The sequence below is a fragment of the Megachile rotundata genome, chromosome 10, assembly GCF_050947335.1.
Source record: "Megachile rotundata isolate GNS110a chromosome 10, iyMegRotu1, whole genome shotgun sequence".
Lineage (NCBI taxonomy): Eukaryota > Metazoa > Arthropoda > Insecta > Hymenoptera > Megachilidae > Megachile > Megachile rotundata.
Window position 1 is genome coordinate 4,247,038 of NC_134992.1, and position 27,794 is coordinate 4,274,831.

A 27,794-nucleotide genomic window follows, 5' to 3' on the forward strand; every position below is an offset into this window, starting at 1 on the left:
AATCAAACAACGAAAAATATCTTCCAAATGTATGACCAATTATTATTGTATAAAATAATAAGTATAAAAGTTCTAGTAAAGGATAATTTGAAAATAGATATTTTTTATGAACATACAAAGATGTTTATTACAGAAAATATATTCTATTGAGATAAATATATTTTACAAAAATTCACCGATAATGATAATCTTCCTATTTGATTATATAAATCAATTTTCAAGGATAATTTGCAATAAAATTGTTCAGAAAAATTAAATTTGGTCTGACGTCTTTTATTAGCTTACTTGCGCTTTTTATCACCCGTCTTATATACCTATTATCGTTCAGCACTTTCCGTTATTGCACACTACACATTAAGTATGATAGGTAGTTTCCCTTTGAAGTATGAACGGGCTGGACGCATTAATCAAATGTGGCAAAGTTCTTAGGTTAACCCAATAAGCAATTATATCAACCTACATAGTTGACGTAACAACATTTATCATTTACCAAACGTCCCTTGCTAGTTTCTATAATTATTTTATGTTCATTTTTAAACATGACTTTTATTTCTGAAATTAGAGAATTATTCTCGTCGCAATTTTTTTCTCAAAATAAGAATAATAACAAAGAAACTGTATACGATTTCTGTGAGTGATTTCATTCATCACAACGGCAGATGAATTTATGCTTCTACAAGTTTCCTTCGGTAAAAAATTTTAAATATAATGTTATGTTACAAAAGAAATGGAGTATTAAAACATAGCAAGTTAAATCTTCGAGCGTTATGGTTCATCTCTGAAAGTGTATTTTATAGTGGCACGCATTTTTCACTGCTAGCGTATTTATAGCTTAAAATCAATATAGGAATATAGCTCATATGTCATAACCATCATTATACAGAAAATTTCGCGCATAATAAGAACTGGAAATTTCAATGCAGGTACTTTGGAAGAATTACAGAAATTCCGAAAATTTTACAATGTCCATTCATATAAAAAATAAATATATGGTTACGTAGCATTGATTATGGATAAACATAAGTGGCTAGGACATTAGATTTTTATATGGAAATTGGAGGCATATGGGAAAAGGTACTCCATCATGTACTGGTTTTTGGATGCACAATTTTCAAATTTTGAATTTCAAAAAGTTATATTAAGAATTGGAAAGTCTAGAAATTTTGAGGATTTGAGAACTTGAAAATTAAAAAAAAAAACTTGGCATTATAATTTAGAGCATTTTGAAATTCAAAAAAAAAAATTGAGGTATTTGGAAATTTGAAAATTTGCGTACTTGGAAATTAAAAAAGTTGAAAATTTGAATATTTGGAATATTTGGAATATTTGGAAATTTTAATTATTTATAAGTTTGAAATATTTGGTAATTGGAATATTTAAAAATTTAAAATATCTGAAAATTTCGAAAATCGGAGATGCAACGACTGAGAGACAGAAATGAAATTGGGAAATATAAAATTTAAAAATTGTAAAATATAAAAAATTGTTTCCTTTAACGAACCTTTATTTATATTACATACATGTGCGTACGATGTTATGTATGCATAGAATCAACATATACATCCGATAGAGTTAAGATATTCAAAATAGCAACAATGGCTGTCTTCTAAAGATACAAAAATCCTTCCATATACGTGTTTCCACTTGCCCCACTTTAGTCTCTAAACCGTCAACGAATCGTTCGTAACAATAAATCGTTCATTCCTCCATGTTGTCAATAGAATTTCCGTTCCGTCTAGTCTTCCCACGAAGGAAACATTCTCGATGCGTTCCGGAGCATTGATGCTATCAAAGTCGTTCCTTCCGATGCAGAAATTCGAGGAGAAACGGCAATGAAATCTATCGAATCTTGACAGATATTTGATTATATATTCCACTTTGGCGTGTTTGCCGTGCTTTCGTTACGCGTCATGTTCCCCTCAACAATCGAGTTTTCCCGGCACGTATCCATTCTCAAGGAGATTTACGAAGCAGGAACGTATCCGTCGTTCGGTTCTCCGTTTAATCCCGCGAGAACATCCTTCGGAACGATTGCTGGAGTCCAAGGTATCGACGTGTGTATATTTGTCAAATTGCGCGTAGTAGATTCCTTTCCCGACTCCGGTTATAATCGACTCTGCTCAAACACCTTCCGGAACATAATGGAAAGTTATCGGTAACATACGGTTGGCGGGTCAACACCGGGTTAATTCAGTTTGCCAGCGATTTCCAGTGCGACCAACCACATAAAGTGTCGGCCCACTGTCCAATTCGCCTCTCATCCTGCTTCTTCGCCTCGCTCTGGCTCCTTCTTCTCTAATTCCAGCACGCCTGACTTTGCACACCAACCTGTCTGTGTGCAAGGGTGGCGAGGTGCAAATATTGATTTGACAACCGTAAGCCCGCCGGCACTGATTTACTCGAACGACGGCCTGCCTGCGGACCGTTCGAGCCAATTTGCGGCCCCTTTGCTTTGTCCCCGTTTGATGGAACGCCATCGGGGTCAGTCCACCAAGAAAATCGTCACAAAACCCTTTGTGCAACTCTCTTCGCGCATTCAGCGATTCCATTCTATGCGGTTCTCGTATTTTTATCAGAACCTCCATTCAAGCCTGGTATAACGGCCACCACGTTGCTGCTGTCGTGCTACTTGCGCCCTCGATACTACTAATTCTTTAAACCTTTTGAACACCAACTAATTCGAGGTTCTTAGTTTTCTTTCATAATTTAAAGTTATACATATCGTTATATTTCCCAGAACAATATTATTTATTATTACACACCAACACTCGCATTCCTGCGAACCGTATACAGTCGCACGTGACTCACTAGGCCCACATAAAATGGCGCTGGAACATATGGACCAATGACGTCTCAAACTTCTCTAACAATAGTAAAATATTCTATTGATTAAAAATTTGGGAGGAAATTTAACCATACCTTGCGATCGAGGAAACATTTTAATTAAAGCAAATATATACTCATTATCAGTGTGCAAACTAATACGAAACTGCATGTGTCTAGCTTGGCAAATAAACATCATTACACTTATTTATATTAACAAAACAGTCAAAGTATTTATAATAACATTGTATAAGATTTTAATAATTACAAACATTTTACAAGCATTTTGTAAATATTTGGCAAGTACTTTACTTATTTTTGACATATTTTCAGTATAAATTTTCTTCATTATGAAAAAGCACTCTGGAATAGGTAAATATAGTCAGTTTTAATATGTAGATAGCACTTGACGTTGAGTGATAGTTCATCTTTTAGTAATTCTAGCATTAAGATCGTCTTTAAAAATTCAAGCGACACCGAGCTTTTATTGACTGTTCATATTACAAAGCATTATAAATGTCAAAGCTTGATCATCTCTATAGATGTACGATTTATAACCGATTTTATAATAATGATTCCAAAGTATGGTTTATAATCAATTTTATAATGATGGTTCAAACGTATGTATATTGCATTTTCTTTATTGCTTTTTTGTTTACGAAATCAATGTAATATTCATCGAACTCGCATTTCAATGAAATTAGTGATATTAAATTTCCGATTGAATATGTAGATATCGAAATAACCAACATTGAAGATATCGTCAGTAAAATAATGCCCGAAGCAATAAAATTTATACTGGAAATGAGATAGGGTTTCCATTTTACATTTCCGATAAAATTTTCTCAACGTTCTTTATTAATGGAACGAAAAGGATAAAATTTTGAAAAGTAAAAAATTTTCGTTATGTTTCTGTATTTAATACGTAAATTAATTTAAAATGCAATTTAACATGAATGCTTTTAAATGATAACAGGAAATACGTAAATTTTAGCAAAAGGGTATAGCCGGATAAGGTGGTCAAATGTGCCCTTGAGTCGAATTTGAGACCCAACTCGTCAGTTGGTAGCATATCCCAAAAAAACATCTCACACCAAGTTTCAACCCCCTATCTCATCCGTGGGGGTAGTAAAAGGGAAAAAACGAAATTCTGGTTTTTGGCCCTTTTTGCCTATTTAATTTCGTACAAAAATTCTGAAAAAATTCTGAAACACTGAGGTCCAGATAGCGCATCTTAGAGAATTTTTTCAGATTTTTTGATCGCAAACTGTAGTCGTGAAAAATCAAAAACCGAAAAAAAATCCGAAAAAATGCAATTTTTTAGTGAAGATGTCGGAGCACTACTTTTATATTAATGTGGTAGTTAGGTATTAGTACAACTATTATTTTCTAATTTTTTCAGATTTTTCGGTGAGGTGCGCCGTAGTTAAAAAAATCAAAAACTGATTTTTTCGCGCGAAAAACTAACTTCTGCTTTGAATTTTTATGCCATTTTTCCATAAAAGATGCATTAAGTAATTTTAAGAGGATTCACGTTCACACAATTAATCTATGGATTACAACAATGCAATTAACTTAATTAATTAGTTTTATGATACGTTCTTTATATACTTAAATGTTTGAAGGGCTTTCAACAACATCGGTGGCGCAGCGGTTATGGCGTCTGACTCGTAAACCGCTGCATACTTTTTTTGACGCGGGTTCGATCCCACCCGAACTTATATTTTTTTTTTTCTTTAAATTGTTAATTTTTTTAATTCTAATTATAGAACTATGGATATTACTTATTTAAAAACATTTCTAACGCACTTTCGAAATATTTCAAGGTTTGTTTTTCTTTTAACTTGAAAAACTTTGACAACTTTAAATTCATATAAAAATAATTATGGAACATTTTGACTATATATCTTAATTGTGCTACAAGTTTATAAATTTTTAGTTGCATATATCAACTGCATATATCAGTGCAATTTTTAAATACTTCATTTCTGGTAACTAAGTAATAGAATTATGTCTATTACTTGTTGTTATAAGCATTTTGTTAATCTTGAATAGTTAAAGATTAGGTTTTTTCCTACTCAGGTATCCGACCATTGTACGTCGGGATGTTGTAAACTTGATGTTTGAAAAATGGTTAATTCAATTCATCCTTGAAATAATCACGATGTACAATATTAGGCAAACTATGTCAAACAGAGCAAGTGACACCTGTTACAAATGAAGGCAGCAATGACGACGGATACATTTGACATAGTATTTCTTCAACAATGGGAAGTGATAAGTTACGAAAAATAAAATGTTTAAAAATAAAAATATATAAAATCGTAGCACAATTAAGACATGTAATTAAAATACTTAAAATTATTTTTATTTCAACAGGTAGTTGGGGCTTTACTGGGTAGTCTGCGATTAACGTAGGAGTCCCACACTAGTCTAAGAACGTATAGACTGTGCGTAAATAAATCCCTTTCCCCAATGAAAAAAAAAACAAACCTTGAAATATTTCGAAAGTGCGTTAGAAATGTTTTTAAATAAGTAATATCCATAGTTCTATAATTAGAATTAAAAAAATTAACAATTTAAAGAAAAAAAAAAATATAAGTTCGGGTGGGATCGAACCCGCGTCAAAAAAAGTATGCAGCGGTTTACGAGTCAGACGCCATAACCGCTGCGCCACCGATGTTGTTGAAAGCCCTTCAAACATTTAAGTATATAAAGAACGTACCATAAAACTAATTAATTAAGTTAATTGTATTGTTGTAATCCATAGATCAATTGTGCGAACGTGAATCCTCTTATAATTACTTAATGCATCTTTTATGGGAAAATGGCATAAAAATTCAAAGCAGAAGTTAGTTTTTCGCGCGAAAAAATCGGTTTTTGATTTTTTTAACTACGGCGCACCTCACCGAAAAATCTGAAAAAATTAGAGAATAATAGTTGTACTAATACCTAACTACCACATTAATATAAAAGTAGTGCTCCGACATCTTCACTAAAAAATCGCATTTTTTCGGATTTTTTTTCGATTTTTGATTTTTCACGACTACAGTTTGCGATCAAAAAATCTGAAAAAATTCTGTAAGATGCACTATCTGGACCTCAATGTTTCAGAATTTTTTCAGAATTTTTGTACGAAATTAAATAGGCAAAAAAGGCCAAAAACCGGAATTTTGATTTTTCCCTTTTACCACCCCCACGGATGAGATAGGGGGTTGAAACTTGGTGTGAGATGTTTTTTTGGGATATGCTACCGACTGACGAGTTGGGTCTCAAATTCGACTCAAGGGCACATTTGAACACCTTATCCGGCTATACCCTTTGGAATATTGAATTTTTCACCGGAATGGATATTGAAATAACCGACGAAGATACCAGGAATAAAACGATACTGGCCATTTAATTTCTTCAGAAATTGCTAATTTATAGATATTTATTTGTGAAAGCGATTTAATTAAAGAAATTGTATTAAACAATTATTAACATAAAAATCAATCGAATCAAATTTTTGACTGAAATTCGTATTACAAAATAATTATTTACGTTATTATGTACTACACAATAATATACTACATAATTATTTACATAATGATTGAATGGTATTTTTGAGTTACCTGTTTTTTAATTTTGAAACAGAAAATATTTCTCTGATTTTTATCACGCATTATGACCATGAATTTAGAAATTTATATTGTTACGCGGGAAAGCGATCAGTTTGTGTTTTAAAAAAAATATTTATTTTACTTCTTAATCACCACAACATTTTACAATGTGCGCAATTTGTTACAATCGAATGTTCTCGCAATCCAACCCGAAACCTTAGTTCCGACTATCTTGAGTGTATATTATTATTGTCCGATGATTAATGTCCGATGGTTAATGTCGCGCGCGCCGGCCTGCTTCTTCTTTTATACTCTTGCTTATCTCTTGATTGCGTTACCGTTTTCGGCTTATCTTGTTTTCGACGTTTGGACCACGCGTTATCTTGTTTATACCGTTTGACCGGTGAGAATATCAGACCAGAAATATTATTACAACAAATGGTTTTATTTCACAAATTACATATTCAAAACAAAATTTAAAATAAATTATTAAATGCATATATATTTCTAAAGTCGTTACCATTATGAGAAAAATTGGATGAATATGATCATTTATTAAAATTAACAAGCATGTAATTAAAAATATAATAATAGAAATGCATTCATTTTCATTCAGATAATTATAAAATATTTCAGTGGTAAATAAACGGGACCAAAATATAATTTTACGTAGAACCTCAGATGAATCAGTACTGAATAATTGTTATTTATAGAAAAATCTTCATGTGTAACTAAAAAATGATTATTTTTCAACAATTAAATTCTTACATTTTTGTCACTCAAATCATTTGTCATTTACTTCAAATCGTATAAATTTTGTCTTTTTCCTTAAATATTAAATCATGTTCGATTTCAGCAATTTGAAATCTTCGATTTTACATACAACAATTAAGTAAATTACAAAATTAACAACTAAAAGAATACTAGCTTATTAAATCTCTGCTCGGTACTTTATCTTATTCTCTTATCTGCAATGTTCAGAATGTTCTGTCCTTGTTGTGCTGCGTAAGTTTCAACTTCAAATAACTGACCTGAAAATGCAACCCGAAGAAGCGACACAGCTTCTTCTTGTTTACTTTCGCAAACAGATTGCGCCCACGGCATTCTAAACAAAACTTTGTATGCATTAAATCGAGCGTTCTGTTTTAATTCGTTGAGTCAGTTTCACAGATTATTTCATTTTACTGAAAATTTGCTGATACGCTATACATTCTCTGCTTTAAATTATTTGTATGCAGAAGGTTTTTGCTAGTGTACTTAGCATATTATTTTTATACAGTAGCTTTCTTTCGATGTATTTGCCATACTGTTTGTATGCAACATGTTTCTGTCGATGTATTTGACGTATTGTATGCAATACAAATTTCCTTCAGTGTACATATTCTTTGTATACGGTTAAAGGTTATCTTACACAACTGACCGAAAATTAAATTAATTTTTGCCTCAAACATTTCTCTGACAAATTATGTGAAATGTCTAAAAAGTGATGAACGTTGCACTGAGTAAATTAGGCCCAGAGGAAAGTTATGTGGGAGGAAGATATATTTTTATTCAAGATAAATGATGACTCCGAAGATTCTGTTCCTCTACACAATTTTTATTCTGTTTCATACGCGTACGTGTACGAAGTCGCAATGCTGACTTTGTAAAAGCTTATGATCGCAGTTTCAGCGTTGGTCAGACCTCTATTTCAAAAACTCATTAAAAAAGGGAAAGAAGTATAAATACAGAAAGAAAATCGAGGAGGAGGAAACCTGGAGAACAGTTGAAAATTTCGGAAAAGGACAGACACAGCGGAAAAGAGTCATAAAAAGAAAAGGAAGAGCTTCGCAAGGTCTCGAGGGAACGTCCACATTATACAGACGTCAGTAGTCTTGCCAGTACTGCTTTGCTTCTTGCTTTGTCTGTACCTGATGCATTGTTGGAAAAAAGAGCAAGGGAAGAAACCATTTTATTTTAGGTTTTTGAGAATTTTAGAAATTGATGGTGTGGAAATCTATACATTTGGGAAGTTAGTGTTTTAGGGATTTAGCGATTTGGGGATATAGTGATTTGGGAATTTAGCGATTTAGGGGTCCAGGAATTTGAGAATTTTGAGACTCATGAATTTGAGGATTTAAAACTTTTCAAATCTAGGTATTTCGGAGTATAAGGATTTCAAGATTTAGGAACTTGAGCACCTGAAAATTTAGCTATTTGAGGGTCTATATGTATATTTGGGAATGCACAGATTTGTGGATGTAGGTAATGGGAATATAGGAATTTCAAGATTTAGGAATTTTGAAATCTGGGAATATAACAATTTAGCTATTTGAGAGTCTAGAGATATGAAGATGTAGGGTTTTGGAAATGTAGGAATTTGGAGATGTTAAAGATTTGAGGATGTAGGGATTCGGGGATTTTGGAAATAAAAATGTTTCTTTCCTTTCTTTGCTTCTTTTTCCAACAATATTGCACCTTATACAAACAAAGCAAGAAACACAAAAATTTGACTACCTACAGACAAGGCTGCTAACACTAGTTACTGGCATAAAATAGGCGCATCCTATGAGCTGACACTAACCAAACCCTATCAAGATCCTGCAGAATACGTAAAAAAATTAGAGAAGGTAGAAAAGAGAAAAGACATGCAAAACAATAAAAGTCACTATAGTACTATGGACGCCACAGTAACATCAATTTTATTCATTCGTCACTGAAGGACTGACTGATAAGTGATGATCGTTTTATCGAATTCACAAGTAGCAACACCGTATGCTAAAAGATAATAATATAAACAAAAGGTGACCTTTCGAGAGAACGTGGAGATCTAAAGCGTACTCAGTTTATTTTAATTTCTCCAACCTTTTTGGTAAATCTTATTAAAACAGTGTGACATCCCTCCTAAAGGTTGCCACCTTACGTTATTTCTGTGTTACCTCAAGAAGACCCAGTAGAAGTTTACGCATTCGAGTTGCAACAATGCTGTGGCTTTCCCTGGCTCGATACATCTCGATTGAAATAACGGCGTGAAAGACGTATTCAAAAACACGTCGAATCCAAAAGAGCCGGTTTCCGGTCGCGGACAACACCCGTCGGGATCACGCGAAGGCAAGGCAAGGAAATGGTTTCAGGGATCGACAAGAGAGGTGGTTCCTTCTGCTCTGGTGATGGAAGAAAAGCGGTAACCAGATGCAACGTAACGTGACGGAGCAAGAAAATGAACGGGAAGAATGAAAATGGAGGGAAACGTGAACGGAACTACGCTCCGGCGTTTTTCCATTTGGCAGTGGCAGTCGTTGAACGAGTCCCGGCTAATCCATTAGGAAAATTAAGCATGGGACAGGGTCTACTTATTCCTTACGGAGTAACGTGTCCTCCGTTTCTTTGTTAGTCCCGCCCGAACTGTCGCGAATCGTGGAATAAGAAATAAGGGATCCTCTTCTTTAAGTACGTAGCGCGGGGCTGTCGAGGAAAAGATAGCGAAAGCCGAGAACGGCAAGAAAAAGCACAGCCCCGGAAAAAGTGGATAAGATATCGGAGATGAGAGAACGAAAGGGAGGTGATAAATAGTTATTCTTCCACTTTTTCTTCGACTTTTTCCGTACTCTCGTATTTAGTCTCGGCAAAAAGGAATCTTCCTGAGAATTCGTGGTCCTGAAATTTTCGTTAAACCTATTCGTGTAAGTGGATTTCACTCGAATCCTATCGAAATTTATAGGTGTGGGTTAATTGGAACTCTAGTTCCTATTACGGTATTTAAATTGCCGCGAATTCCGAAACGTTTAATATGATTTGATACTACAATGTCACCACTAAATGCTAAATTACTGTGAATCTGTCAACTCTTTGTTGCCCTCTTCATTTTTGAATTCTAGTATTTTCTAAATTATATTAACTTGAATTTTCGGTAAATATTCTTCCACCGCTTTTATATTACTCTTTATGTATGAAAATTCATAAATACACAAAATAATCAAATTTCAATATTAAAAATATAGTATTTATAATTCTATGGGATTTGTGTAAATATAACAAATCTTTTAGGAGTATAAAATAATATTCTATTAAATATAGTCTTCTTTAAGGTTAATATTAAAAGTTTGTATGATTATTGATTAAATTAAAAAATTTTGTTCCAACCTCTAGATACCATTTCAGACTTAATATCTTGTAGACATAAATAAATATTTTTAAGAAATTTATTTCCAAATTTTATTAATCACAACTCAGCTCATGTATCTATCGTTAAGAATTGTGAAACACAATTCTTTGTGTTTCAAAAAATACAAATTATAAAAATATGAAAAATTATAAAATGTGAAATCATGTCCTTCTTTATAAAATATGAAATCATACTCAATAAATTATAAAAATATAAATAAAAAATAATATCGCATATAAGCTGAAGATTGTTTCGACTTTTACCATTTATAAAGTTGCATACTTTTCATAAATCATTGGCGTTTCAAAATTCAGAGAAAATGTAAGTCGACAGTTCCAAAGTTTGGAAACCCGGTAAAGAAATTTTAATGTTGAAAAGATAAAGTTTCTTGGCGAAGAGATTCCTAAATTTTCGGTAGAAAAGTTCTCAAATGTTCAAAACTCATTTCCGGCGCCATGTAACTTTCACTCACTTAAAAAATTAAAAAGGATTACTTGTCAAGGAGTCACAGCTTCTGAAACTAGCATCCAATTCAATTACGTGAGTACCTCCAAATTACCTACGCTTTGCTAGAACTTGCAAAAGTTGCGGCTAGTGAGATATGTTCGGAAGAAGAGGATATGTGTTTCAGCATATGAAACATGTTTGACTTTGTACTTAGCTAATGAAATTTTCTGGATGAATTCTGAGAAAATGATTTATTCATCGATCATGACTAAAATTGTTGAGCTTTATTAGAACGAGGAATCCATGTGTTATTTTAAACTATTCTCATTTTAAAATATTATCAAAATCAGATTTAATGTTAGAATAAAAATATAATCAGAAATGGTTTTCTTATTCAGTTTATTATTATAAATTCTTTGAAATTTTTGAAATTCGGAAATTTGGAATTTGGAAATTTTGCATTTTAGAAGTTTAGATATTTTATAGTTTGGTGATTGATAATTTGGAAAGTTAAAATTTTGAAGATTTAGTAATTTGATAATTGTGTAATTTTAGAAGTTAGAAATTTGTAAAGGTAATTTAATAATTTGATAATTTACAAATTTCTTAATTTACTAGTTTGCTTACTTGTTAATTTTCTCATTTTCTAATTTGGTAATTTAAAAATATAATGATCTGATGACAATAATTCAGATAACTAGAAAAACATTTTCATAATATAGTACCTCGATAATTCGTGCATTTATAAATTTGATACTTCCAACATTCCAAAATTAACATACCAGAAAATTGATTACGTTAATCTTAATTTGTAGTATTAATAAAACAACGTGTAAGATATGAAACGAAGCAGAACGTCAGAATAAGAGGATGAAGATACCTCAGAAGCTCTTGAAGGAATCGATAGCATTGGATTACTTAAGAAACAAGAATCAAATATCTGTTGGAGTTGTTTCCCCTTCTTAAGTTAGCAAGATATCGAGTTCGACCACCGACTCTTCGACAAGTTTCGACATTCAATTGGTTCGACGTCTCGACGATATACGTGGTGGTCGGTTGTTTAGCCCCGAGCTAGCACGTGGATGGTTTTAGAATGCAATTCTTTCGAAATTGGTTTCAGGTTTCCGCGAGATTGCCTCGATTTAGGATGAATTGTGTCGCGACTGCCTTAAGCCACGATCTGCTGTACGCGGCACACTTTCGGATTCGGTTTCAACGCCGAAAACTTTCCACGAAACTCGACAGACTTCAAATCCTACGGCAAGATCGGATTATTCTTATATCTGTAGTTGTATTCTTCTCCCTTTTGTTTCATCTTGTTCCGGTTGATCTTTACTTCCGCGACCTATGAGAGAAAGAACAGCGAGTTAGTTCTGTAATACTTGAACAACTAGTGTCAAAAGTACACTGCTGTTCATACTTTTTGTTGCGCGATGTAGAAATTTAATTATGTACTATATTTAGGAACTAAATGGTTGATGGATCTATAATTTTATTTATTTAAAATATTCGTGAGGTTGGTTACCCACAGATTACGTGATAATTACTACGTTATACATACAATTTTATTCATTTCAAAAATAACATCTACATAAATAACGTAGAACAGGGTAACAGAAAGAGATTAATACTCATTCATAAAACTTGTGTTGTATGACCAAGCATAATCTTGCCTAAACTAAATATTTGCAATACCAAGTCATCCAATAACCACAAAGCTTCAAAAACATATTACGCATGTTACTTATTGTTAGTCATGAGGACTAAGATCCCCTACGGGAATAACGATATAATCCCTGAGGGCAAGACTTAGTCAGAAAGAAGCCCCTAATCGTTAAGTCATGGTCTTACGCCATTGTGGCCTTGTTCGAGATTGTAATTAGTTGACCTTCGGAGTGATTTAATATTGTAATAAATAAATCTTTTATGGTAATTGTTAAATTTGCGCGCCTGTTTATAATTGCAGGCAGTGACACCTAATCGTATTATTGTAATTGAAAGTGTCTTTTTGAGTGAAAGTAGATGTAAAGGGTGTTAGCGAGTTGAAGCGTACAAATGTGAAAAATAAACCTATAAAAATCTCCATACTTTCATTCCCAGAAACGGTAATCTTTTCATCCGAATCACAACATTTACGTGTGTTATAAAATGTCAAATCCATCGCATGACAAAAGTTGCCTATACAATAATATAGTATACGAAAGTATAAACTCAGGAGACGTCACTGCTTCCCCATTTGGGTAATTACCTGGCAACTCTAGTTATACCTATTAGCTCTATAGAAAGAATTCAATGATGCAAAAGAAACTCCTACTCTTGCCGTTAAGCAATTCATCTTGTATGACAGTAGATAACCCTAGGGATCAACGTGTCTGAAAATCCAATAATTAAAAAACAGTGAACATGTCCGTAGAGTAAAATATTCAGCGATTGGTATTTCGCGCCTTCACGCACCGGCATCTCTATTCAATGGATGTTCTATGCTCTTTAAAAATGTGATTTACGAGCCACGGTTAAACTCGAACACACCAGCAGCAGCGCGTTACGTGAATCTTCATTTTTCTTCGGTTGCATCTTTTGATTCTTGAAGCGTGACATTCCGAACGCATCTGCTGCACCGGTGCACAGAAATTCTGTTTCTGGAGGAGTGTTGACAGATAGCTTAGGTGACAGTTGGCACCTATCACCTCGTGAGACGAGCTGCATAATGATTTGAAGTGTGTGCACTCGTGTTGTTTCTACAGAGTCTCCGACGAGTGTCTGTCCGCGCGTTCTGCTTCAGCCCCGTCGTGTCTGCATTGTTTATGCAGGCGGAACAAAGTGCATGGTCAACACAACGTTACGAGGAGAGAGTGTCTTAAGTGCATTCAAATTCTGTTCTGAAGAAGTTGCACTCGTAAAGGGACAAGCAGCTATTCGCTTGAAATTCTCAACCATTTTCTGCCTTATTTACTGTTGCACTTGCTTACCTTAAACGCTGGAAATGGTTGAACAGAAAATCGATAGCTGAACATTGACACAGTTTGTCCTCCTGTTTTTACCGCCATTACCTGTACTTTATTGCCTAATAGATTTTTAAATAACTTATTAATTTATGTGTTACATTTTGTGGTTTCTTCTATAATTTAAATCAATTGTGCAGGTTTTGTTTCGTGAGTAAACTGAATTGTGCAATTTGTTATACATTTAAATTTATAACATAAATTATATATATATGTAAATTTCTTTCATAATTCAGGTAAAATATATGCACTATTTTTTTCGACAATTTAAATAGGTTATGTGCTATAAATTTTTCTATAATTTAAATTAACTATAATGTGCAATTTTTTCTATATTTAAAATTAAATGTATCGTACAATTTTTTTTTCTAAAAAATGAATAAATTATGTTGCTTAATTTCTTTTGCAATTTATATAAAATATATAAAATGTGATCTACAATTTTGTGAATTTATTAAGGTCTAAATTTCAAAACTTACAGATAACCAGATTTTAAACATAAACTTCAGTATTTCAAAGTTTCTAAATTTTCAAATTTCTGAATCTTTCAGTTATTACACTTGTAACTTGATAAATTTCGCAATTTTTCAAATTCTCAATGTCTCAATGTCTCAATTTCTCAACTTGCGAATTTGCTTTAAAACACATTAATTACCTACCGCTTTTATATAGAACAGTAAATTATACATTTCTGAGCATTACTATATTTGTATGGTTACTACTAAGAAGACACAAGATGTGAACATAATATTTGTATCAGATTTATTAATCTTATAATTTTAATAATTCTAATAAATTCTAGTTACATTCTTGATACAGAAAGATGCATTATTTATTATATTACATAGAATTTAATAAAAACTAATGAACGCAAGTAAAAAACCCGTAAGATACTTTAGCAATCGTTAACGAGAGAGCTTCAAGATTTCTCGTTTCATCGACTAATTCGATAGTCCGCGAGATCAGTCAATATATTACTCAATTATGTACAGTTTCATAGATTTTCATTGCAGGTATTAATTAATCCATCTCTAGCACAATCACGTCAAACTGTCATATCTGTATTTCAGTTGGTATTTTCCCTGATAATTTAGCCCTCTATTGGAAGTTCTCTATTGAAGTTCGGGGTAATAACCTCATTAATTGACACTTGTTATCAGCGTCAAATTTTACTCTGTTGATTTCCAAACTCTAGGCAAGGCCAGGTATTTTCAATACTTGTGATATGATCATAAAAAGCCTAGTTTTCCTTGAGAAATTAAATATAAACGCAAAAGAAAATTCATTGACAGACTGTTTTTTTGTTCAAGAAAATCGAATTTCAAAATTCTTGGAGGTATTTGTTCAAAAACTTATTTTCGTTGCACAAAGGAAAATTTTAATGACTTTTTTTTAGTCATTCTCTTGTTAATCGAACAGTAATAACTTTTATGAATGAGGGATAGAGGTCTCTAAACTCAATAAGAGAGCTATTTAGTGACACATACAAATACATAATAAATTACTAGATCAATAAATTAAATCAGAATCTAGTATATATATGTACACATTTGGCTAACATCTAATTGCAATTTTGCAGACATTCGACATTAGCGTAAAATTATGTAAGGTTAATGTACATGTATTAACTGTGAAATTAACTGTGTATATGTAGTAACTATGAAAACGGAGTACAATAGCTAGATATATTAATATTAGGAAAAACTAGATCAATATTAGTTTAACATAAATTAATATAAAGCAGATTAATATAAATATTAAGTATTACTGTTATATTAGCATTGAAAAAGTCTACGGTTAACAATGTACGTAGAAAACGTTTAAAAAAATATAATCATTGAAAATGAACTACAATTCTCACATAATCCTAGAAGCTGTTTCATTGCGTTTGTTATTTTATTTCCATGCGTTTTGCGATAAAATATATTCTGGAAAAGAAGATATTTATAGTACCTATTTGGTACTATACATATATTATGCAGGCTGATTCTGGGAAGTGGGATAGGATCCTGTTCTTTTTTAAGTAAAAAGAGAAGAAAAAAGTTGAAAAGGATCATATGATATAATACGTCCTTTTCTATGACCTTATCTTCTATGTGGATGCATATAATTATCCCTTAACTGTAACACTGCAGTATGAAACGATCCCAGCGAATTTAACGTCAATTTTAACTTCTATGTCCTGAAAATCTAGATAAATATACTTTCGAAACATCAATATTTTTACTGCTTCTTTTCTCAAACTTTTATGTTTCAAGAGTGTTCAGCTTAAAATTAACGAAGAAAATTTTGAATTTTTTTACGAAAACCGATAATTTTTCAATTTTTTCGTTTCTGTATTGTACATATTTTAACAATTAACGTTAAAATCACTAAAATCAATTTTAAAATATGTTAAAACAACTTTCAAAGATTATTTATAATTTTTGTAAAGTTAAAATGACTAACTTCTGTATGAGAAATATTTTTAGTAACTGGGGTCTTAAACGTCCCAGTATACTAGCTATTCCGACGAATTCGGGCCGTTAAAATAAAATTGCACTTTATTCTGTAATGCAAGCCATTTATTTTGTTAAATGAATCAATTCCGATTTTTTCTAGAAAAAATTGTTATTGTACAATTTTTATTCTTCATTTATTGCCCTCAATAGAATATAAATCTATTTTAGAGAATTGCGTGCTATGGTTTTGCAAAATTATTATTCTTTATGCAATTTATAATTGCATGAAGTTTTAATAAAATTGGTGTTTTAAAAGTCATGAGGTTCTCTTTGTAAATAAATTTATAATACAAAATGATAGATCTTAGATTCTTTATTTTACATTACAAAAATAATCAATTTTTTTTTTCAAATAACTTCTATTGAGATGAACTATAGTAATTACTTTAAGTTTGATCTATTATTGATTTTTTTACTTCATTTTAAAAGTAACCAGTCATTTAATGTTTCTCGATCTAATGGTAATGAAAAGTCGTTACTGTTGGATTTATTTGTCCAAGCAGTAAGATACCAAGTTGATTCCAAGAAAAACAGCTTCTAAAAGTTTCAGATGAAACAAATGGACTCTGCAGAAAACAACTTTCATAGCATGTTGTGGTTCAGTGATAAATGTTCTGTTATAAAAGAAGAGGTTACGAGTTCAAATCTCACTGCAGTCACTTCTCAAATTTTTTCTTCTTACTGTTTTTATACAGATACTTATATATCCACTTATTAAACTTTATTTTACAATCCAATAAAATTAATAAAATTAAGATACGATTGACTTGTCAACCTATGTTTACTTTTTTACTCAGTTAGGTAATATACAGGGTGGCTCACCACATTTTGCCATCTAGATTTGCGTCATTATTATTACTCATAGCAAACAATGTTTCAGATGAAGTTGAATGGTTTTGAAAGGGGCATATACTGGTGGTATATTCTTTTTGTAGGTGGACGTGTAAAGGACGTATGAAGGTCGTTAATGTTTTTCTAAATGGAATCATATATTTTTTATTGCATCAACTGATACTCCATCATATTCTTTACAAAAAAGTATTAATCTATACATGTGAAAAAATCATTAGTTTAGGAGACATTTTAATTCCAACTTGATAGGAAATCGTGACTCTCTGGTCAATATTATGAATTGCCCTAACTGAACAGCAAATGTTTTTCTACATGCTTTGAGAGATCACGTGTCACCGAATTGTGAGTTTTTGTTTTTTTTTTGTTACGCAATAACAGTGAAATTTAGTCTCTGTTACGTCTCTAACACGGCGAGTACGATGATACGGTGAATTATCACTTCATAATAAATCATTCTAAAGAAGAAAAGGTAGACATGTTAACAGTTTATTTTGAAGCTCTGGAAAGTGCTACATATGCAGAAAGATTATATACTACGGAATGTTAGTATGTCACTAATTTCTCGATTCAGAAAGTGTTCTGATGCAAATGGTCGCCACATTGAACCTTTTCTGTAAATAGATATTAAAATTAAAATATCCTCTAAACTAATGATTTTTTCACATAAATACATTAATACTTTTTTGTAAAGAATATGAAGGAGTATCAGCGGATGCAATAAAAAATATATGATTCCATTTAAAAAAATCATTAATGACCTTTATGTCCTTTACACGTTCACCTACAAAAAAAATATACGACTAGCATATGCCCCTCTCAAAACCATTCAAATTCATCTGAAACATTGTTTGCTATAAGTAATAACAATGACGCAAATCTACATGGCAAAATGTGAAGAGCTACCTTGTATACAATTTATATACGATGAATGTATACAACATAAATACTGATTGGTTTTTAGAATACCTTGTATTATTCACAGTACTTGATAATCAATAAAATTATTTATGAATGGACTGAAATATTGTTCATTTCTATTTTTGTAAAAAAATGTCCCAAAAACTTGTTCACATTAACGTATCTGAAATCTCATTGATCACAAACACATCGTACCGAGAAATACTATGTCTGTCATTAAGGGTAATATTTTCGAAAAGCTTCTCGCTAAATATTCAGCGGACGTGACGGTGAAAATGTTACGGCACGTAACGTCGTTGTTGGCTATGCGGCGTCTATGCTAAGAATTTCGCCGCCTATTTACCCGGTTATTTGCTCTATAAAAGGCAGGCTCGTTTGTTGTTGCCATAAGTTCGACGTCGTTACCGCAACCTAACAGTAGGTATATCAATATTTGGCTACAGTGGACGTGGCAGTGCCTGTTTCCGTCGTTGCTTCATTATTTGCTCGTGTTTCTGCCACAATTAGTAATGGAACGGTCGTGAGTTAGCCAAGCTCACGAGTTACAACGCAAACAGTCCAGCAAACGTATTTAAACCGCCTGAGCATGGTTGGCTCACCAATGGGAATAGTTGAGACTCCAGTCTTATAATCCTGTACCATGATTTAACTTCAGTATCATTTGGACAGTTTCAGCAGATTGAGATCCATCTGCAATCCATCTAATTCCGGATGGATGACTTCTTACAAACGCTATTCAGATGGTTACCCGCGGTGGATTATAATTTAGGTTAAGTTGCAACACGAAGAGTGGTTGAGTTCTTAGATTGAAATGATGGTAGTTTGAGTTGTATGCTTGAAAATATCAATTATTCTGAATTTTTTGTTGACTAATATTCAAGAATATTAATATCGAAGAATATTAACTTTAATAGAACGTACATTTCTCATGCTGGTTGTGATTTAATTATTATAGAATTTGTTATTAGTGATGTGTTGTAATTTTGTTATGTGCATATGGAACTATTAGGTGGAGTCGGAATGTAAATTTTTGTCGTGTACGGAGTTCAGAAATTTTTTAATTTGGTCATTTTGGAACTTGGAGTCGGGCACTTGCAAATTTGGAGATGTAGTAATTTGGTAATTTGAAAATTTGGAAATTTAAGAACTTAGAGATTTAGAAATGTAGAAATATGGAAATTTGGAAATTTGAAATTCTGTAAATTTGATAATTTGGAAATTTGGAAATTTGGAAATTTGGAAATTTGGAAATTTGGAAGTTTGGAAATTTAAGGATTTAGAAATTCGAAGATTCAGAGATGTGGAAACTCGTATATTTGTAAACATGTGAAATTAATACTCAAATTGATACTGAAAATGTATAAATACAAAAAGTTTCAAATTTTATAAATTGTAAACTTAGCAATTTGGTAATTTGAAGATTTCAATACCTTTAAATGCAAAAATTTTTGAATTATGTAAACTGTGAATTTGATAACTTTTGGTAACTGTTTCAGCTATAAGCGAACATAAAATATTACCATGATTCCCAAATTGAGCCTCAGACCAAAGTTACTTAATAAATATTTCAAATGAACGTGATAAAAAAGATCAAAAATCTTTGTCAAATATAATCTTCACATGTATTTATGTTCAAAATGCAATTTTTGAAAGCTAGGTTACACCAATTGCCTGTGGAAAAATGTTTCGTTTGAAAGTTTCTCCACTTTGGGTTCGCTTACTTGTTTCCGTTACTGTATCGCACATCCTGAATTAACTTTGTGCCTGTAGTTTGAGAGTGGAAACAAAGTAAGTTATTCGGTTAAGTTAAGGTTTACTTACGAGTTGTTTCTTTAGGTTTATCTTCGCAACAACTGGGTGACAGAATGGCGGTTAGGAAACAGTGTACCCACACGCAATTCTTAGAACATGTTTATACATGATTTTCCGGAATTAAATTGTCGTTTCAGCAATCAATTAAAAGTTGTACATATTTATCAAAGTATTATTATTAAAATATTAAAGTACTATATTTCTTTATTTTCCACATTGCATCTGCTTATTAACGTAGATTAATTCTTAATTGATATAGAGATTGCAACTTGCATAAATTTTACAGAAGGTTTGACATATGATTAATATACATTATATGCATATGTTGTAAAAAAAGAAAACAAGTATTTTTATTGACTTAATATGAAAGGCCACTTTATTGTACTATCATTTATTTATTTTAATATGTAAAAAGATTGTTATTGTTTTAATTTATGTTTCATAGAAACGGAGGTTAGACATTGGATACAAATGAATGTTTAAATATAATATTTATTTCTTTATTACAAAATTAATATTGGTAAATTTGACAAATTGATAAATTTCCTATTAGGAAAAGACGTAGCAATAACGAATTATTAAGTGCACAGTAAACGTTGCGAAATAGCAACTGTTTTATATGGACGAAGAACGCTTCGTAGTCTTTGACAATTCAGCAAAATGGCGATTTCACATTTCAAATTACACAAATTAGTGAAAAACTTTTGCCAAAATACATGTTAACTTTTATCGAGATAAAAAATTGTCCTATAAGCTTTTTCTACTTCAGTTTCAAATGAAAAATAACAGAAAAATGGTCATAAAACGTTCATAAATCTAACGTTAAATATTAGCTATTTTCAATTGTGTTAACAAAAACAATCGCATTATCGTCGTCCACGAGTTAGCGAATGCTATAACACAGCCACTCGGAATTGCTATTTTTCTCCGTTGTTTTTACACATTCTGACAATTTCGCCTTTACCATTTTCCACGGCAATCGATTAATCTCCCGTCCAGTTACTAGGGTTATCCGAAGAGACAGAAGCGAGAGTGGCGAGCAACCAATTTCGCGGTGGAAAAAGTTTAATTACACTCGAGGCTGGGGACATATTCTGGTGTAAACAGCTGTCTACACGTCGGTACAACAGAAAGACAGCCGGACAGGCTTGTCTCCTCGCTAAATTCTTCCATGGAAGTGTAACTTCAGCCGAGATGCAACATTCGCTTGATCACCAAATGTTGTACCGTCATTTCCACTCGTTCTCTGATGCTTCTCTGCTTTTTATCCTGTACAGATCTACTGGTCGACTCTCGAGGTGGAGTTTAAATTGGTGCGCTTTCTGCCGGCAATCAAAGTCTAATCAAACTTTAACGAGAATCACAAATGCTCCCTGGACTCTCGTCCAGTGCGGGGATTTAACGCGATTCATTCTCCGGCAACAGCTGAAGATAACAGTGGATTTATGATTCTCTTTAGGAATTTTAACTTACTCATTTCAACTTCTTTTAATATTATTATCTGTATAGAGTATGTGTGTTTAAATGATCGGATACTGGATTTGTGATCGCTTTTTAAAACTAGAAATTGATCTTTTTTGTGAGTCTTTAGAAGCGTCATTTGGATGTATAGATTAGTATTGTACTGTAATGATACAGTATTCTAGTATGTTTTGTTTTTTGTTTATTTCCGGGGTAAACGTCTTTATACATAAATAAATAAATATCGAGAAGGTTATTTTTCATTTAAAAATTTACATATCGGATTTTACAAATTTGGTCTTTCGGTGACCTATGGTTGAAAATGTTACAAAAGAACGAAGAATGTTATATACATTTTTCCATAATATTTTAACGGATTAAATACTAATACTACTATACGTTTGGCTGTTTCTTGTTAGGAGTTCTGTCTTAGACAAAATGGCAGCAATTTTTCACATGACACGAACAGCTTTCGAATTTACGAAACAAGAAAAACATTCTAAGAAAATGCAGCGAATAAAGTTAATATTTATAGAAAATTTAATGTTGACAACAAATACTGAAATGTACATTTATTTCAGAATTACTCATTTCAAACTTAAATTCAATTAAACGAAATTATGTTTCAAACGAAACCTTATTCTCACAAAATGTTTTTAAAACCGTTAAATTATACGTCGTTGCATTAATTAGGAAGAAGCTTGGCGCTTTCGAAATTATTCACCGTGGTCATATTTTCGTCATAAGCTCGATTTAATTCATTCTGGAACACCGTTTTTTTTTCGAGATCGTTAAAATATTTGGGAAAACGTTCATATCGCATTATATTTTATGCGATTTAATTTCAAAACGGCGACCGCAACGAATTAAATTCAGTTAAAGAGAAAATGTAAATGTAATAGGCACAATTGAAAGAGAACATTTCTGCGCTACTATTTCTGTGTTATTTAATTTAATTCCCTGGCGTGCTGCCGTCGACTGGATACAATGGCGTCCCTGTTGGTCGCGGACTTTCAGTTAATAATAATTTCATATTTCCTGCGTCGTTTCGTTAAGGACATAGAAAACGTTCGAATGTTCATTTAACGTGGGAAATGGAATTTACCGGGGTACACGTAAAACCGATTTGTCTGATATACACGCGAAAAGAATTATTCCGTTTGGCTGTGTGTGTCCGTGTGTAATTTTCTGCTTCTTTCCCGTCATTTCGTTTGCAAAGTCGCTAATTACTCTTTCCAGAATCGTAATTCCGTTTCGATGGAACACGTCTGTTTCAACTGTTGCGCGACCATGCAACGGTCGTTTTTCTTTTTTTTTTGGCGAAACAGCAAGAAATTCATGCTTTCTGTAGTTTCGTTTCTTTTTTTTCTACTACTTTTATTCTCTTTTTCTGTTCCTTTTTTTCCCAAGGAGCATTAAAACGTAAATGCAGCCGGAACGAGCGTGCTGTTCGGGCTATAAACGGTCTCCCGCTTGAAACTTAAACGTTCCTTCCAGCGCATAAATTCGAGAAGCTGGTATTAGTCAAATTCTCGAGTTGTTTCTTGGTTTCAACATCCGAATGAATAAAAAGTGGTGGGTTAATCGAGCGACTGGAGCAGCGCGCTCTCAATACGGAATTCTAAAGCTTGGAAAGATTTTTATGGACTGCTTCCATAATTTTCTGCGAATTTATCTCTTATTTTCACGCCTTCGTTGTAAATTTAAAAAAATTCTGATCATGTTTATTTCAAAACGTAAAAATTTCCACAAGTGGATACAAATATCGGATATAAATAATGGGCAATTAATCAGCACCATTGATGAAGAAATAAAAATAAAAAAATATGCAAATTTATATTTTTACATTTATACTTTCATTTTTAAATTTTTTAAACAAAAAAAAGGTATAAAAATTTGTATTTCTGTTTTTGTATTTATATTTATATTTATATTCTTTTTATCTTTTTATATATTAGTCTAAAAATAAACAGAAATTAATGCTAATATTTGTTTCGATGCTTGAAATTTCCAGTTTGAATATTTATTCTAAATTATATTTGTTGCTCTTTATCATTTATTATCGCTCATAGTAAATCCAAAGGCAAAATTCCTTAAATCTTTTGAAACTTCGAGCATTTATACGACTGAAATGACATATAGAAAAGCATTTGAATACGATATATTAAAGCTTGTAATCCCTCTTTTAATCTCCATCTGTTTCCGTGCGATCAGTTTTGACCGATTTAACAACAGTTGCCTAAGTAAAAAAATCACTTTTGACTCTGTATTTTTATATCTCACAATAAATGATCGCAGAAATAAATGGATGTTATTGGAAAGCTGAAACATTCGCTATTGAATGCTTTCACTAAAATTTCAATGAAGAACTCTTTTATATCGTACTTCAAAAAGTCCCTCTTCCCTTTTTAATTAAACTTTTGTTTTCTGTAAAACATTGATTAAACCACTGGAACGTGTACACTTTCTCACAATTGGTTACCTTAAAAAACTGTGTAAAACGATGATTCTTTTAGATCTTTATTGTGTAGTTAACATTTGAAGCGTAAAAGGAGCTGCAGAACTGAGTATTCTAAAATGTACCATTATTTATATTGTTCGTTCACTGTTTCCTGTCTGCTGTGTTCTACTACATCACTGTATTCCCTACACGGCCATTTTTCCTCTGGCAACTCTGACTATATATTTGAACTATTTGCCAATAATGCACCTTGAAGAGACAATACTACATTTCAAACAAGATTGTGTATTCGTGTTCTCAAATTTCGTTTGCCCATCCTTTTTTCAATACCTTCAAAATAAACAGTTATGTGCGTGACATAAGCTCAATTGTTTGAACGTGTTTACTTTGCCGACCTTTGGGCGAGACACACATTAACTTTGCTCTTCCACAGAAGTCTGTAGTCATTCTACAGAAATGGAATCCACAAATTACCATCACGCTGGGATGAGCTCATTAGCAAATTGTTCAGAACAAATATTCAGAAACCAATTGAAGATGTTTTTTTTTCAGTTCAGACAGAATTTTTCGGTAGAACCGTCATATTTTTTCTTACAATTAGTGTCACTATCAATTATCGATGTTTAAGAAGTAATTTCAGTTTTTTCATTTAATACAAAAATGCATAGAATTTTCCAACAGATCCCATATTGGGGTAATAGAACATTTTCCTTGGCGCACTATTAACAAACATCAATGTTCCAAAAATTAACAGGTTTTTTTAATTCTTAAACGAACGGAATTTTCCGATAGACAATATACATATATGTACATATACATATTTATTTTATTTTTTTTTATTTCCAGAATGAATAGAATTTTCCAATGAACCTGATATGTATGTAGATAATAAAATAATTTCCTTTTTGCGTCCTTAACAGTCATCGATGTCGGAAAGTTAATATCAGTTATTTTTTTTCTACTTCTGAGATGACAATAATTTTATGGTAGACTTACTGTAAGTAACAAAATAATTTTCTGGTCGCGTCATTAACAATCATCGACGCACCTAAAAATGCCCAATTAATCGCTAACGAATAATCCGGCCAGCTAACAGTCAGTAAACACGCCGTGAAACGAAACCAAACAGCCTTATTGATACTTGTCGTGTAAACATTTTCATGCAAACACCAATTAGCAGTTGCTATCGGCGCTCGTCACGTACGTTCGTTCGTTTCGTTCGACGCTGAAAAATCGTATCGCCTCGGCTTGGACGAAGCCAAGCGGAGCAGGCTTTAATAATTTACAACGCTTACGCACCGGACAAAATTTACAACGCGTAACATCGAAGCGGCTAGCTTTACTCCCATTAAAGCCCAAAGCGACTGCGGCTCCTAACGGCTGATTTACGATTCACCCCCTGCATTGGCGCGTGCATACGCTTTCACGCGTCTGCACGCACGCACCTGCAAGCTTCCACGTGCTCAGCCAGTCAAAGCGGACGAGTTGCCAGCGCAATGCATATTGAGAGAGGCCAATGCAAGAACGTTCGTCTAATTATATACGTACACTGACTGAACCGTAATAGCATCATAATTGACATACCTTCGTTAATTATCGTCTGCTTATTAAGTTTACCTGTCCCCGATACCGCCACGCTCTTACCGCCCTCGTTCAACGGGAAGGGCATGGGCGAGAATAATGACGCGGTCGAACACAAGCCTCTATTAGAGCTATGCGGCCACCACCAAATTTTGGTTACCTCTAATATTTCCCTATTTGATGTACAGTTATTCACATTAATATTCGACCAGTGTAATACCTCTGTATTTGTTAGTGTATATAGGAAAGGATGATTCATATAGCATAATGCTTATTTCATAAAAACATAAATAAATTATGGATTAAAAATATGGAAAGAATTTCTTTTCAACTATAACATTTCGGTGAGTAATGCATTTTAAACAGGTTGTCGCATTTTCACGTCACATTAATGTTCAGATATTTTATGAAAAATAAAGAATTTACAAAATGCTGAGAAAGCTACAATTTTAATATTTTGTTGCAAATCCGTTTATTTAATAACCTCATGTAGTCGTTTGAGCACATCAATTTTTTTTTTAATATTCTGAAAAAAGAATTCTTTTAGTTTCCGAAAAGAAATCGATATTTTTATAAGTTCTCACAGGATATATCTTGAAAACAGTTACTATAATTCTCCATTTAATTAAATCTGCAAAGTAAAAAGTATTTTTAAATACCGAATATAAAAGTATTTTATTGTTAAACATATGTGCTCATTTAAAACTGCTATTCTCCATTTATTGAAAACTAATTTTTTATTAAAACAAATTGCATTTACTATCTATATGGTAGTTTTATTTTACTTTATACATATAAGCGTTAGAGTTCATCACTGAAAATTCATCACTACTGTCCATTTATTTTTAATCGCGGTTATATGGTATACTAACGCGAATTCGTTTCGCTATTATATTCCCTAAACCACATCATTATAACAACATTCTAGACGTCGTTTATTTGTAACGAGAAAAGATTCGATTAACTTATGCGCAATTGTATACTCCTATAGGAGTTTTTATTGGCAATGGTACTCTCACCGCGAGGCGATACACGCATTAATGCATCCGTCCCCATCTAACGGCAATTAATGTTAACTTTTACGTCGCCATTAGGTATCGCCTCGCGTTCGTTTCTTCTAAATTTTGACGTTTTACATTTCACGTACTTGAACCGTATATAAAATTCTTTCCTTGAATAAATCTTTTCGTTCTTGATAGATTGCGTCACTTCGGCCACGGATTTTCTTCCACAATTTTCGTTCGAGGAACGAAATGCCCACGCGACAGTTCGCTCGAACACCGAGTATAGAACATTTGTAAAAAAAAGATAGGCGAACACTCACAATTTCTTGAATTTGTTGTATGTTATGCATATGGAGATGTATTTGTCAAACATGTACGTGTCATACATAATATGCGAGTCATAACAGGTGTATGAAACTAGGCTGTTTGGCAAACCACTTGTCAACCCAAGAGTTGGGGCGTGTTGAGATCAACCAAAGGTAAAAGAAGTTACGCTTATTCCCACCGTGAACACTTTCAGCGTTATATTTCAGCAAATAAGAATAACAAAGACAATCACGCAATTCATGCTATTCAAGATGTTCACTCACTCTGAAGATATTAGTTGACTGTCATTGTTTTTGACATAACAAGGGACATCACCCAATTGATACACACCGATTTTTATGAAATTTTTATGTTTTAGAACTCGAAAAAATATTTGATACGTATTTTCTTCATCGGCAAACATCCACTCTGAAGTGGTGAAAATAATCCTTAAAATTGGGGTTGAAAAAATTATTTTCGCAAATATCTCGGGAACTATTAGGCCTAAATAAAAAATTCAAAGTGCAAATTTTTCTGCCTTTTCACGCGCCAACTCATGGGTTAACATTGGTAAATAGCATTGATATGGGAAGTACAGTTATTTCGAAAGAGTTAAAGGAATTCGAAAATTTTGAAAATTCTCATGACAATTATAAGCAAACACTGAAACTGTGCTGACTCGCGCACGTTTATCCGAAAGAAATTAATCTTGGGGATAATATTTGAGAATGAGTCCGAACGGTTGACTCGAAGACGTCCTAAACGGTGGACTCGTGAAAATGACTAAGTACGTCGCAAATGACTCGTGAAATTTCTAAGTCCGACTTAGGTGACTTTATTTGAGATTAACTGTTTAAGTCCGACACGGTTGACTTATTTT

At 32.6% G+C, this 27,794-nt stretch overlaps 1 protein-coding gene and 1 long non-coding RNA gene across 4 annotated transcripts in view; one reads left to right on the forward strand and one right to left on the reverse strand.

The window, feature by feature from the left end:
- LOC100877207 (neural cell adhesion molecule 1) overlaps window positions 1-27,794 on the forward strand; it is a 349,161-nt gene that overhangs the window by 299,345 nt on the left and 22,022 nt on the right. The gene's annotated exons all lie outside the window — the stretch shown is intronic.
- Window positions 1,484-6,716, reverse strand: LOC143265326 (uncharacterized). 2 transcript variants are annotated; one of them, XR_013039751.1, is made up of 3 exons: window positions 6,438-6,716; window positions 3,096-3,186; window positions 1,484-2,999 (listed from the first exon to the last, which is right to left on the reverse strand). It is a non-coding gene; the product is annotated as an uncharacterized LOC143265326 (long non-coding RNA). The 2 variants fall into 2 exon arrangements; XR_013039750.1 differs by lacking the exon at window positions 6,438-6,716 and having other exon boundaries at window positions 3,096-3,828.